The 13,627-nt window shown below is 33.9% G+C and overlaps 1 protein-coding gene across 1 annotated transcript in view; it reads left to right on the plus strand.

Moving 5' to 3' along the window:
• The window catches only part of PCDH9 (protocadherin 9), a 991,580-nt gene that overhangs the window by 742,328 nt on the left and 235,625 nt on the right, over nt 1-13,627 (plus strand). The window lies entirely within an intron of this gene.

Consider the following 13,627-nt stretch of genomic DNA (forward strand, 5'->3'; position numbering starts at 1 on the left):
TGTAGGACATAAAAAGTTTCCTTTATAAGTGGAAAAATATTCCCATGTAAATTCATACAATACTTTTCCATCTAGCTCTCTCATATATATGTATATATAAAAATTTCAAAAGCTATTTAAGAAATATATGTTGGAGAAAAAAAGGAGTTTTGCAAATAGAATAAGACTAATTGCAGTGAGTTGAGAAAAATTTGGCTCTTTTCTCACTTGTGGTGGTATATTTTTCCTTAACTGTGCAAACCAAAAAGCCTTTCAAAATTTATTCCTGGTTTCCAATCATATGTTATTTTAATAGAAGAAACTATATCAATGGCATAGTTGATCAAATTAATGAAAGATACTTTTCAGTTTCTGGTTTCTTTGGAACAGGGTTTCTTAAACATTAAAAGGGGAAACTGTTAATGTCAGGAACATTATTTATAATCATCTTAGAAAAGCTCAAATAAATTTTCCATGAAATCTATAATATTCAAATGTGGACCATTTAAAGGAGACATCACTATAGTTGTGATCGCAACAAGATACAGTTCCACAGGCAAGATTTTCATAAATTAAATTTTTTTAAGAAGAAGAAAAACCTTGCATTTATAATTTTTATAAGAATAGATCTTTTAAAAATAGAGGAATGTTTTGAATTATAAGGCTTTAATATTGCAAAGTAAAAATATCTATTTCAAAGGCATAATGTTAAATTTTAGTATACCACATCTCATTACACACTGAAGAAGGTATAATTGTTCTTCTCAACATTAAGACAGGTACTAAGTGGAAAAACAGGTACTAATACACACACACACACACACACACACATACACACACACACACACACATCATAAAGCTTCCTACAATTTATAATGTTCTTAAGGTCATCATTTTACAGTTAAGTATTATTTTAAAAGCTCAAGAAATAATTTTATATATTAACATATCAACTTGACTTTTTGGATTTTTTAAAAATGTGCATTCTGTGTTACGTACTTAATAAACTTTGCTCTATATGGATAAGAAAATAGGAAAATTGCTTTTTAAAGTTACAGTAACTCCAAGAAAATGTTCTTTCACAAGTTATTAAACAGCAGTATGGTAGTTCTTTGTTACCCTTTTGTAAAATTAGTGGAAAGTTATACATAGGCACCTTTATCTTTTATCAGGATCAAGGAAAATGATTGCATCCCAAACAAATATAGGAGGGCTGTGGGAAGGTTCTTGCCAATACTGGAAGTAGTGCAGAATACGGTCACCTTTATGCCCATAAGAAAATCTCCTGTATGACTCAGTGGATAAGAATAACAATGGTTACTAGAAAGTCAATTTAATTAACCTTAATCTCCCAATATAGCCTAGTAGACTCTCTTGATTTGGACAAAGAAGAAAAAAAACAAAAACATTGTTATCAAATGGAGAATGTAAAAATACTGTTTTTTTTTTTTCTTTTTTCATTAGGGCATGTAATATCCTCAAATTAAGAATAAATGCTCCTAAGGGACTTTTGGCTGTGCAGAGTCCCACAGCATACATAAGCCTTAGGTTGATCTAAGTAATGGATAAAGGCTTCTTAGCAACTGCTGTGTACATAGCAAATAATAACTGATTAGTTTAAAAGTTATCAGTTAAGTTTTACTGCTATAAAGTTGGTGTTATGAGTAACTGAGTTGAAGACTGAGGTAATTATGGGATAGCAAGCCTATATAATTTCTCAATTATAGAAGCCCAATTTTATTAGATACAGAAGTAAAACTGATATACCATCATCTAATTAAAGCGAGACTGACTTTTTATCACATTTCTTGAAATTCTTTGTTAACTACTTTGATATATGTTTTTACATCTATTTAACCCAGAGAATGAAAATCTAGGGATAGGTTAATCAATACTAGAATGTTCCATTTCTGGTTCCCTAAGAGAAAAACAAACCTCACGATTTCTCAGTGAAAATGAATATTATTCTCTTATCTTGATTTTTAAGTGACAATAAAACAAACGAAGGAATCAGCATAGAGGCTTCCCTGGTGGCGCAGTGGTTGAGAGACCGCTTGCCGTTGCAGGGGACACGGGTTCGTGCCCTGGTCCAGGAAGATCCCACATGCCGCGGAGCGGCTGGGCCTGTGAGCCATGGCCGCTGAGCCTGCGCGTCCAGAGTCTGTTGCTCCGCAATAGGAGAGGCCACAACAGTGAGAGGCCCGCGTACCGCAAAAAAAAAAAAAAAAAAAAAAAAAAAAAAAAGAATCAGCATACAAATCAAGTAAAAGAAACTAAATATACTTCATGTTTTTCTTATTCAATATAATCTTAGAGTAACAAACAATGTAAAGGACATCTAGGCTTGCTCAAATCATTTTTATATTCAATTGCGTTTAAACTAAACTGTCTGTTATTTAAATTGGTTAGGGAATATTGAATCTGCCTAAATAAAAATGAATTGTGCTTCCATATATATGTAGGTATACTTGCATATGAAGGTGTGTGTGTGTGTGTGTGTGTAGGTGTGTGCGCATAAAACTGCCCTTACTAAAGTCAATTGAATGTGTTTGATTAATTTAGAAGTTTATGTAAGAGCTGGGCATTTTCCTTTGTCAATATTATAAGTGTGATTGTCATTTATTATTAAGTTTTTACTGGCAATAGAATTCTGGATCCAATGTGATAGTAGCTAGGGAAAGATTGGTAATACAGAGAAACCCTGTCCCTGTGGTCATGGGAGCTTGCCACTATTTAAAGCAAGGCATCAAAACCCTGTATAACACAAATATAAAGCTTAATCTGGATCTGAATAGGAAGAAAAATATTTAGTAGTTATACATTTCTAATTCTGTGTCTGAATGATGGAATCAGGCATTGCTATACTGAACTTACATGTATTCAACTGCTGTTCAGACTGTGTAGTGGTCCCTCCGGACATGACTAGGAGGTGAGGGTGTGATAGGAGGTGAAAGTTTGCTATGTCACCTTCTGTCTCATTCCCCGAATGCCTCACAGAGGGTGGCTTGGGTCTAGATAATTTTTGCTTGGAGACAAAGCTCTAGTAGTATGACATCACCATGTTTCATTTCTATATTTTATGTGTTTTGTTTATAGCACAGGTTATTTAAAAGAAAAGATGGTTGCAAACTATCTTTTTAAAATACCTTTAATACAACTGACTTTTTTTGTTTGTTTGTTTCACCAAAACATTTTTATTTAATTTTTTTTTTTTTTTTACAACTGACATTTTTCTTTTCCTTCTTTACCTTAAAATGCATTTAATTAGTTTGTGAGACAAATACTCATTTGTCAAACTGAGAAGAATTTCACCACATGGCCAGATTACATATAAAGTCATCCTACTAGGTATGGTTCCAGGAGCCCCCTCTAATACCAAAATCCATGGATGCTCAAGTCCCTTATACAAAATGTTGTAGCATATGCATATAACCCGTGCACATCCTACCTTATACTTTAAATCATCTCTTTGATAACTGATACAGTGTAAATAGTGGCAGGTGCCCAGCAAATTCAAATTTGTTTTTTCTAACTTTCTGGAATTTTTCTTTTAAGTATTTTCTATACATGGTTGGTTGAATCCAAGGGTGTAGAACCTGCAGATGTGGAAGGCCAGCTCTACATGCTTGAGGTGTAAATTACATAGACTGTTGGTTATTTTATTTTACCTTATAGTGATATGAAAGAATAATGTGTCAATGATTTTCACAGTCTAATGTGCAACTGATTTAAAATGATTTAATCCTCTTCCTCAATAACATAATTATGTTAATGAGTATGTAGAAATGGAATAAAAGGAAGAATAACATTATTGGAAAATAAAGATATTCTGTCAACATTCAATTATGATTATCTTTATATATGTTTCTCCTAAATTGACGGTTACATTTTATGACCATGTGACTTTCTATACATTTATAATAATCTGAAAATTATAAATATTGTAAATTTGCTCTATAATGATGACTATGTAAATCACCCTTTTTATTAGTAAGGGTTCTCCAGAGAAACAGAATCAATAGGATAAACATATAAAAAATTAATATAAATGTAAAATACACACATACATTGAGGTTTATTTTAAGAAATTGTCTCCCATGTTTGAATGTTTTCTTCCCCAGGAATCCTCAATTTTTGCTCTTTAAGGCCTTTAATTAATTGAGTGAATTTCATCCACAGTATCTAGGCTTTACTTAAAATCAATTGATTATAGATGTTAATCAAATCTTTAAAATACCTTCATGACAACACCTAGATTAGAATTTGATTACATAATTGGATGCCATAGCTTAGCAAGGTTGACACATAAAATTAAGCATTACATTCTTCATTGGTAAAATGTGATCACCAAACATAATTTAATTTTATAGTCTGGTGTCATTAATGGGAATATTCTGATCCTTCATCTAGTACCCTACGTAAAGCAGATATAAATGATATAATGTATGATGAAGATGATTATTAGTCTAAACTCACCAAAACCTTTTCCATCAAGTCATTTAATGGGTTCTCATCTATTTTCTACAGATTTCTTAATACTTAATTCACTGTGCCTATATGTTCAAGGCTTTAAAATACAAACAAACATTGTAGGAACTCAAAAAAGAAGGGCATATATATTCCAATCCCATCAATTTACAGATAAGGAAAACTCCAGTGAGCCTTTCTAATTCTCTGGTTCAGGTTGGTGTGTGAGCACTTTTTGCTAGTTCTTACTGTGTTTTATCTGTAATTGAGTACTTACTCTGTAGTGGGTCGAATAGTGCACCACCCCCACCTCCCACGCCCTCCCGGCAATTCACGTCCACTTAGAACCTCAGAATGTGATCTTATTTGGAAATAGTTTCTTTGCAGATATAATGGGTTAACATAAAGTCATACTGGATTAAGGTGAGCCCTAAGTAACAGTGAGTGGCATCCTTATAAAAGAGGAGAGCGAGAAATAGAGAAAAGGAAATCATGTGAAGGTACAAACACACAGGGGAGCTAGCCACATAAAGACAGAGGCAGAGATCAGAGTTATGCTGCCTGAATCCCAGCAACACCAGAAGCCACCAGAATTTGAGAGAGGCAAGGAAAAATCTTCTTGTGCTTTCATAGTGAGTATGGTCCTGCTGACACCTTCATTTTTGACTTCTCCAGAACTGAAAAAAATTAATTTCTTCTGTTATAAGCCACCCAGTTTGTGGTAATTTAGCATGGCAGTGCTAAGAAATGATTACACTTTCATTAGACATTAGAGCTTTCTCTACTTTCCTTACATTATTTTGCAAAGAATAATGAAACTTCCACAAAGAAATCTTAAATTACTTGGGCTAAATTTATGCAATTCTGGGATTCTGTTTATAGAGGAAATGCCCCATTTGGGCACCTCTCTTCAGAGTTTGCATAGTATAAAAAGTAGTGGAATGGATTAGACTGGCATTTATACCTACAGGGAAGAAGGGATTCTTCTTCAATGGGATATGTTTAAAATACCACATTAGTTGAACTGAATTGAATTCTTTGAATCTGGTCAAAACTCCTTTCCCAATCCAATTTATTTTTACCAAGAGAATAAACTGACTTAATCTGTCGTGTGTGATGTGTAATAAGTTACTTCCATTAGAGTAGCAATGAACTGCCAACATTGTCAAACACATGGCTTTTCAAGGTGTGTTGCTCCATTTAGAGCCATGATGTAACCAAAGATTCATTAAGCTCATGTAATTAAATAAAAAATATTTTATTTTTATTTAATATAAATGTAATATATATAACCCAAATAATTAAGAACAAAGTCATGACCTTTAATGATCCCTTAGCTTATCCCTGATACAAAATGAATGTTAATTACCATTAATGGTCTATGTGTATCTAAGGTATGATACACTTATAATCTACCCAAAGGGAGTCCTCAGTTCCTTTTGTACACGAGGTACCCTTTTGAGGATGGGCATTAATTACTCTTACACAGAAACAAAAGTACTTTCAGTTCTCAAGGTATTTTCTGACAACTGTCAGCATAAGTGTACATAAAATTTTAATTGTGTCCTGGGTGACTTCAAATATAAAATTATCCTTGAGAGCTTTTAGGAGAACTTTACACTTTAGTTGCCATGTAAAGAAAGCTTAATAACTAATTTTCTGATTATGTTCAGGCAGCACAAGTTACATTTAATTTATGTGAATAGAACTGACAGTTTGATACATGGTTAAGATCAAATTTAATTTTCTACTAAAATTACAAAATTTGCAAACTCAGCACTACAAGGGACTGTGTTTATATGAACCTACAATTTATTTTTCAATACTTCCTTCATAAATAAGTATGTGTATAAATATCTTCTTTTTTTTTTCAAAATTCAGAATTATTGCTCAGTTTTATTTAGAAAGCTATTCAGCAATTAGTCCTTCATATTCTAAACTTTGGGTCCCATTTTGAAAATCTCTTAGAAGTGAATTTTGGAGAGACACAAGGGAAAAAATAGTTAATGTTAAACTTTTTGTGCTTATAAGAAATAACCTGTGTATCAGTTATCTATTACTGTATAAAAATAAAGCAAACAAAAAACCTTCTAAGACTGCCTGACTTAATGCAACAGCCATTTGTTTAGCCTAAGATGGTGTGGGTTAGCGCCTGAGGCTGAGCTCAGCTGGGCGATTCTTCTGTGTATGACTGGGCTCTGTGATTGCATTCAGTAGCCGGTCACATGGTGGATTGGCTGGGGGACGACTGGTGCAAGATGGCCTCACTCATTTCTCTGGTTATGAGTTCCCTGTTGGCTAAGGTGAAAGGGCAACTAGGCCACATGTCTCCCAACATCTTGCAGGCTAACTTAGGCTTGTTCTCATGGCATCTCCTTGGGGTTCCAGAGGTGAGAGTGGCAGTGTAAAAGGCCTCCTGTGTCCTCTGCTCAGAACTGGTATAATTCCACTTACTCCATGTTCTGTTGCTCAAAGCAAATCACAAACCCCATCAAAATACAAGGCATAAATAAGCTCTATTTACTGATGGGAGAAGCTTCCAAATCACAAAGAAAAAAAAAGTCATTAAAGGGTAGAATAAAAAGTTATGGTCACTTTTTGCAGTCTTTTATAGAATGCTTGTCAACAAATGAATGGTTTAAAACTCTACACAAAGATTCTGATTTAGTTGGTCTAGAAACTACTTCAGTAATATTTATACAGCAGAAACAGCCCATAGAGACATTCAGAGTACCCATGTTCTCACAGAGTAGGGGTAAGTCATAATTTTAAGTATTAATTTCCCCATTGACAAAATGATGACTTAGAGTTGAAAATTCTAGGTGCCCAATCAACTCTGAGATTCTTGTCATCTAACTTCAGTTATCTAGAAAAACATTTCACATTTAATTCATTATTAGGTATTGTACTGCACATAGATTTCAATTTCCTTATTTACATAGAATAATTTATGTTCATATTAAAATCATATTCAGTCAATTATTTTATACTTTTTTTGTGTGTGTGTGTGGTATGCAGTCCTCTCACTGTTGTGGCCTCTCCCATTGTGGAGCACAGGCTCCGGACACGCAGGCTCAGTGGCCATGGCTCACGGGCCCAGCCACTCCACAGCATGTGGGATCTTCTTGGACCGGGGCACGAACCCATGTCCCCTGCATCGGCAGGAAGACTCTCAACCACTGCGCCACCAGGGAAGCCCTATTTTATACTTTTAATCAATGGGTCAATTCTAAAAAAATGATGTCCTTGTTTATAAAATCTCAAAGCAATAGGTCTTTTTATTACTAGGCTCTCATGTTGTCTAGTTTATAAACATTTTATATTTAAGGATTGTCTTTATGCATCTGTGTTTTGAAATAATGCTTGTTGAAATGTCATAGATGTCATATGGAGTGTTATATAATACAAAAAAGTCACAATTTCATTTTCAAGGACTGTCAGAATTTTTATTTTTGTTTTCATTCAATAAGGAGCAAAGAAGAGACATAACACACTTGAGAGACTATTTCTTAGAAGACTCCCTAAGAAGGTTGCATGTGAACAAGTCTTACTGATGAGGAGGGAATGTCAGGCCAATGGTTATGGAGTGTGAAGCAAGTAGAGAGACAGATAAGAGGGAAATACCCAGTTTGAACAGGGATATAATATGGTGCTCAATGCTCCATGCAAAGCAGAAGAGAGATGAAGCTGAGAGGGGCACACCATGGAGAGAGCTTGGATATTACTTTGTAAGATATCTGGAGTGTTTCAGAAGATGAAAAGTAAAATTTTCAAAATGATTAGAAATTCCAAATCATTCCAAGTGAATGATACTGGCCTTGAAGTTGTATATAGAGAGAAGAGAATCTGCAAAATCCTGGGATGACTGGAAAATAAAGAGCTCATGAAGAAGATGAAGAAGGTCATGGACTTTTAAAAGGTAATGTTGAGTGTCAAGAAGATGGAGGTTGTAGAATTTAGAAGACTGAAAAATGCCCATTAGCAGTAAAGAGGTCAATGCTTACTTCAGTGAAGGTGGCTCCAGCAGACTGTAGTAAGGTGTTGAGTGATGTTGTTAAGGAGATGGATTCAGTGGATGGTAACTCTTCTGAGAAGTTCAGATGAAAAGGAAGAAGGATTTTTTTAATCTTATTATGAATATATTAGTAAAATATTTCAATATGTCTTCACATATATAATAAACCATATATAGTGTTTAAAATTTTGTTTCCATTTTATTTAATGATTTTAGAATCATGAGATACTTTGTTGAAAATTGAACTTCTCACTGAAGAATAATCTTTGCCAAATATTTTGCTGTGATGAACCTCTCACATTCCACTGCAAACCTATAGTGGACTTCATCCCATATGTGATAGTTAATTTTATGTGTCCATTTAGCTAGGCCATGAAAGCCAGGTATTTGATCAAATATTATTTTAGTTGTTACTGTAAAGGTTTTTTAGATGAGACTAACATTTAAATTAGGGGACTTAGAGTAAAGCAGATTATCCTCAGTAATGTGGTGGGCCTCATCAAATCACTTGAAGGCCTTAAGAGAAAAAGACTGACCTTCTCCAGTGAAGAGAGAATTCTACCAGCAGATGGCCTTTGGACTCAAACTACAACTCTTTCCTGGGTCTCCAGCCTGCCACCTTAGTCTGCAGATTTTGCCTTTGAGAGCTTCCACAGTTGGATGAACCAATTCTTAAAACTAAATTTCTCTCTCTCTCTCTCTTTCTCTCTCTTTCCATCTTACTTTCTCTCTCTCTCTCTGTATGTATATATAAATATACACATACATTTATATACTTATATATATGAACATATATATTAAATATATAATTATATATATTTTAGATGTATTTATACACACACATTCTATTAGTTATCCTTCTCTGGAGAACCCTGACTAATACCCCTTGAGATGTAAATATTAAAAGATCAGGAATCTAATTTGGTAAAAGGCTCCATTCTGGCAAAAATAATTCCTCTGAACTTTCTAGTTTTGGACAATGTTTGCTGAATATTTGTATGTGGAAATATATTGAAAAGAATTAAATCATTACCTTCCAATGATATATGCTTTTAGTAGATGTTCCCTCCACTTCTGATTTCTTATTATATACATATTTAATTATTCCGTTACCTTTCACTCTGTCTCTATGAATAATATGCAGAAATCAAGAATACAAAGTGACAATTAATGAAAATATAAGTGAAACATTTGTATTGTCTGAACATCATTAACATGAAAGACTTTTTTTAATTACGAGTATCCTTGTCACTGAACTAGACAACCAAGGTAACACTAATACGAAGTGTAGAGAAAATATCTTTTACCTCTGTGCATTCCTGTATAGCATGTTCGGTTTTCTAGTGGCCTTGTCAAACAGCGTACAATGATCCAAGGGAAAGCACATCGTTTTTGCACAGAAACAATTTGCTGTGAGTAACTTGAAGAAGGCCCTTTTAGTGTATAATGAAAATTTTACTGGATAGCTTTTAAGATGAACCCTTAACAAAAATGTTTGCCTCACTTAGGTCACTGAAAACCCAAAGCCTAGAGGACTTCCTGTTCAGTGACTGAGTTATTCAGTGACTAAATGTGCCCTGGATAAAAGATTTATTTTAATTAGAATAACTGTTTGAATGACTTCTGTGTTAATCTTTGCAGAGTAAACACTAAAGACTTTTCAATAGTCTACAAGGATCTATATAGCCTGGCCCCTGGCTCCTCCTTGACTTCATCTCCCCACACATCTCCCTTATTCCTCTCTGTTCGGCACTACAGGCCTTCTTTCATTCTTCAAACATGCAAAGCAAATTCTGCCTGGAATGCTCTTCACGCAGGTATCCTCAAACCCCTTCATTTCTTTGAGGCTTTCTGTTCAAATGTCATCTCCTCAGTAGGCCTTTTACACTGTGTAAAATGTCAACTGACCCTGTCTTACCTATTTATTATGTATATCAAAATATGTATACTAATTATATAAACTATGTACTAATTAAGTATTTAATATGTACAATATAGATAGGTTTTGGGTTCACTCCAATCCAGACCCTATAGCTACCAGGTGTGGGGCCAGTGCTAGCACTCACTGGGAACAATGCATCCCAAGCTGACAAATAAGCCCTAAAGACTCCAGGGTGCTCATTACCAGGGTATTCAGTATCTCTGTGTGCAATGCAGCTACTGGTCCTCATCTGGGCAGATAATTAGAAATATTGAGTATTACCTCCATATTTTCTTACCTCCATACATTCTAAAATTGAGGTCTATTTTTCAGAACAATAGTGTTGAGAGATAAATAAGCTAATTCATTTAGAATTTCAATTTTAATAATTCCAAGTTTTACCCTCAAAATATTTCAAATAGGATTTGCAAGTTTTTAGCTTCTAAAATGTATTGACTTCATCATTGGAAACACCAGTTGAATGTAATTCTGTAATATGTTTTTATATTTTAACTTGCCTGTTTATCCAGTTCTATATTTGCTTTTAAAGGCCCATGGATTTTAACTTAATTTATGACTATTTTTGCATACTTTCTGTGATAGAAAAGCATGGTCCTATAACTCAAATTCAGTGTTTATTTTGATTTGTACCCTCTTCAAAATATTAATTTGTACATATACAATTTTTAGGAGTTATAGCTACTCACTTGAAACTATTTTTCACAATTCACTAAAGTTTTTCTAATGCCCCCAATTATTCTTTATGAATTGTTTTTATTGTCTAAAAATATGCAAAATGCCAAGGCTTTGTTCATTTTTACCCAGCAGCAGAAGCCATTTTGATGATAAGAAGATGAGGCTTCCTTTGTAAGTCTTATCTTTTCATCACAGACAGATGAGAATTGAATGTGACAACATATGAGAAGCATTTAGAAGGTCGTGCCTGTCATAAAATAAGAGCACAACAAAAATTTTCCAAAAACCAAACTTGTTTATTTTTATATTAAAAGAACTTGTGTTAAAAGATTAAACTAATTCCTGGTTTTTATTGATTAATTTATTATTTTGTTTGTTTATTTCCTGGTTTCATTTAATCCTTCCCTGCATGGAATAAAGGAAGGGGCACTGGGTGAGGAGTCAGAAGAGCTTTGTTTGAGCTTTAACTGTTTTATTCCCTAAGATGTGTAACCTTGAATAAGTCACTTAATAAACTCAAAGAACTTACAGTCTATAAAACAGAAATAATTCTTTCCTATAACTATATGGGGTAGTGAGGATAATCAAGTGAGGTAATACTTGACAAGCTGCTTTCTAATGGACATACAGATATCTGTGTGTGTGTGTGTGTGTGTGTGTGTGCGCGTGCATGTGTGTGTATGGTCTTTAAGATACATTTTGATGACTGATTATCTCATTTCAATGATATTATTGCAAATATAGCTAGAGTTCTTTTCAAACATACATTATAGTGAACATTTTTTAGTTTATTCTTTGAAACTTTTTTTCTTCTAGTAGCTAGCATCTAGATGTGGGGGGAAACCTCCCTCATACTGCTATTCCAGATCTGTGACAGTGGAGGTTGCCAATGATAACATCACATGGCCCTAGGAGAATTGAGGGCATGTTACCCAAGTAATGTCAACCAGAGCCCTTCCTGAGAATGATTTTAATTAGATGAAGAGAAGAGAGATTTCTAAGATGTGAGTCTAGGATCTACTGTCAACTGTAATATCTTGTTTCTAGATAGTTAAGGGTACTCTTAATAGTCAAGGGTTTCACCTGTTGCATTCTGAATCAGTCAAGTTTGATATGAAATTCTGTTGTATCATAACTTAAAATATGTCATAAACAAAGTGATACAAATTGTGATATTTGGATTATCCTACCTCTTGCTCTTCTCACATCTGGGCCGTTTAGTGGAGGGCTGGATAGAAATTTGCTAAAATACATAGCAAACCTTAGAGCTTGTTATTTTAAGAGAGTTTCAACAAGGATATTTGTGATTATAGTATGGCATTTTAGACTTAAAGACATTGCAAAAATATTCACAGTTATTATTATTTTTTTTAAATTTCATGTTAGTTGAAAAAGGACATCTTATTCTATATATAATTCAGAGCCTAGTGGTGAGTTGCTGCAAGGGAAGCCAGGCATACCAAGAAATGTCTCCATCGTGCTAACAATTTTTAATGTGACAAATGCAGTTTATTATTCCTGCCATGACTAAATATTGAAGTGGATGATTCCAGTTTTCCAATGTTTCTTGTTCTGAAGAATATACATTAAACATTGTTCTGTTACCAGCACTTTACTAATCAGAATGTCAAAAAGTTTGGTGGGTCATTGGTTTGGTTTACATTTATGCCATGTATATACATAAACAATCAAACAGATTTGGATTAAAGGACTCAATAGTACTTCTTTATTAGAGAGCCATTTTGTACTTTGGGGCCAAGTGTATTTTTATATAATAAATCGAGAAAAAAAGATAAGCCACAGTTTTATAATAAAATATTCCTGCCAGGTATTAATAACTGTAGCTTTTGTCCCACTTGACAAGAGCTATTTTTGAATTTGTTATGAATTTCAGAATCTCTAACAACAGAATATACTGCCAACGTTTATAAGGGTACTAAAAAGACTGCCAGCCTTGATGCATGATGCATTCATTAGACAGTTATACTGAGTGAAGTGTCACCAGTAGTATAACTCTTATAGGAATGCATGCAGCTAAGGCCATTCATAAGAGAAAGTGGGTAGGAGAGAGAAAGGAAAAAAATATACAGTAACAATTTAATTAAGGCATCCTTTAAAAAACACTATTCATCTTTATAAAACTAGAGGTTTCAGATTCTCCTGACATTTCTCCAAAAATTGTGAAGTCTTCTAAATTACATAGTTATATCAGAATGACATCACAGAGCTGGGACCAGCAGAATTTTCAATTTTGAATTCATCAGGTTCATTCTCTGAAGTTGAAACATCAATATGCATTAATGAAAACAGAACTTCTAAAAGTGAGAATGAGGAAAATTACTGAATCTAAACCAAGTGTATATGCTGCCATGATGATCATTTCATAGTGTTATTTTCAGTTATATTTTCAAATTGTCTAATAAGACCAGACTTCTACCCTCCATCAACATGCAGCCCACACAGAACTCCGGAAATCAACCAATGACACTAAAACCGGATTTGGTTAAATAAAATGATTTTGGGGTGTTCTTTTTATAACTTTATGTTTG

The sequence above is a fragment of the Phocoena phocoena genome, chromosome 18, assembly GCF_963924675.1.
Source record: "Phocoena phocoena chromosome 18, mPhoPho1.1, whole genome shotgun sequence".
In the NCBI taxonomy this organism is placed as follows: domain Eukaryota; kingdom Metazoa; phylum Chordata; class Mammalia; order Artiodactyla; family Phocoenidae; genus Phocoena; species Phocoena phocoena.